The sequence below is a fragment of the Scyliorhinus torazame genome, chromosome 10 (assembly GCF_047496885.1).
Source record: "Scyliorhinus torazame isolate Kashiwa2021f chromosome 10, sScyTor2.1, whole genome shotgun sequence".
Taxonomy (NCBI): Eukaryota; Metazoa; Chordata; class Chondrichthyes; order Carcharhiniformes; family Scyliorhinidae; genus Scyliorhinus; species Scyliorhinus torazame.
In genome coordinates this window covers 235,505,479-235,507,895 of record NC_092716.1, presented here as the reverse complement: position 1 = coordinate 235,507,895, position 2,417 = coordinate 235,505,479, and positions in this window count along the sequence as shown.

Sequence of the window (2,417 nt, the reverse complement as noted above, 5' to 3'; positions counted from 1 at the left end):
AGGGCCGGGAGGAGTTGTGGGGAGTGACTTGCTGACAGCTCAGTGGATTCGGAGTGCCCCCCTCGGGATCGGGGTGGCCTGGCTCAGACTGCCATTGCTGCGGTAATTGTTTGAAACGCATCCATTTGATACAAGTTACAGGCCCCTGGCTGCTCACTCTGCTGACTGCTCACCCTGTCCTGTAAATGTTCACAGAGCCTGCGGTCATTTCGGAGCCCACCCAATCATACCCCAGCGGAATCATCAATGGGATCGGCATGGTCAAGCTCAATCAGTGGCCCGCCAGGGAGTAGCACAGCTCACCTCAAACAAAGGACACATGCACCGTGGCCTTTGGCACTCTCCTCGGCCCACTGCCCCTCCAAAGGCAGAGGCCTCACTCCGCAGGACCACCAGGTGTCTCCAAGACCTGCCTGTCCAGGCAGTGTATTTAAGGTGCCGGGCCCGCTAAGAGGATGCAAAGGGGTCATAAAGACCCATTTTCATTCATTTAGATCCCCCTGCTGGCACGCTGTCATGGACCTCGTTCCCGCCACCAGCAGTGGGTCACAGCTTCATGATTGCGACTTCGCCCAGCGCCGATCCCGATTTTGTCCCGATGCCCGATTCTCCGTCTCATTCCAGGACAGAGAATCCCACCCTTAGCCTCACAGACAGAGAATTTAGCTCACAGTCTCCCAAAAGGAGAATCCCAGCCCAGATTTCCTTCGCTAAATGAATCAGTGGCGGGTTTCTCCGTCGGCCGATGCCAGAGTCGGGAAATACGATTGGACGGAGAATTTGGCTTCAGCCGAAAATCGAGTTTGGCATCAGTCACCAAACGCAATGCCATGCTCCGGTCCCTCCACACTGGAGTGAATATGTGCTACGGCATGCCAATTGTACAGTAAAGGCCGTTGGCATAGCATTAGCGGTCCAGTCCAGGAATTTTCTGGCCCTCCGCGATTCTCCGCCTCTGCCAACATGGCGCCAGCCGTGCCCGAACCTGACCTGCCAGATAGCGCCCCCCCGGCTACCCCCTAGCCACCCCCCTCTAGTCTCACCAGCCCTCGCGGAAGACCCCCCGGCCAGCAGCCCAGCTCCAACCCGACTGCAGCACCGCTGGACACAGTCCGCAGCCACCACGCCAGGTTCCCATACGGCTGAGACCACACGACCCCGCGCCGTCTTGAACGCGGCCCATCGGGAGCGGATCATCAGGGGAGGACCTCCAGGTGACGCGCTGAGGCCGTCCCAACGGCTTACGCTGCGATGATGCCGTTATGGAGGGGGCAGAGCATGCAAAACCTGCTTCAAGCTGTCCCCGATTTGGTTGTAAAAAAGGAATTCTCCGCCCCATCGCCGATTACAAAATCGGCGTCGGTAATCAGAGAATCTCGCCCAAGCTTTTTCAATTCCAGATATTAGATGAAGTCAAATCCCACCAGCTGCCGAGGTGGGAATTGAACCCATGTCTCCACAGCATTAGCTTGAACTACGCCACCATCTCTCCCAGAAGTGGGCTAGCCACTTTGGAAGCAGTGGCTACAAGAACAGACCAGATGCTGGGTTTTCTTCCGTGAATAACTCACCTCCTGATCCTGCACAAAGACCGTCAACAAGGCACAAGTCAGGAGCGTGACAGAATAATCCCCACTTACCAGCTCCAACAACACTCACAAAGCTCAAAACCATCCAGGACAAAGCAGTCCGCTGAACCAAAATAAAAGCAAAATACTGTGGACGCTAGGAATCTTAAATAAAAACAGAAAATGTTGGAAATACTGAGCATGCCTGACAGCATCTGCAGAGAGAAACAGAATTTCTGCATAATACCTGCTCGGCAAGGGTACCCAGGGCTAAGGTGGGTAGGTGAAGTTAAGAGAAGGAGTAGCTATGATCTCATTTAAAGGAGGAATATACTCATGTTCCTATGTCATTATGTCTTTGCAGTATGTTAATGTGCAGCTCTTTATTCAGACTGTATTTTGGACAGGAATATTTACTGTGGGCCTTCTTTATTACCTTTAGGTCAATATTCAATACGTTGGGCGGGATTCTGTGGTCCGCCAGCCGTGTGTTTCTCAGCCGCGCACCATTCACTGGCAGCGGGATTCCATCTTCCCGCCGATTGTCAATTGGATTTCCCATTGTAACCAGCCCACGCTGCCGCGGAAATTAAATTGCAACAACCAGAGAATTCCCACCCTTGAGTTCTGTTTAACTGTGGATCATTGCTCCAGTTGCAATTCCATCTTTCCTGTTTAGTCCTATTTTCATTTTTCACTGGATGTGGTTTACATTCCACCCGTGGGAATAGTCAGCATGGAGCTCCCAGGCATGTTCAAGATATTCAAGGACTTTTGAAAGAATAAAGAGAATAAGGAAAGGCTGATTATTAAAAACAACAGGCAGATAAAGATGAACTTTTTAAGAGG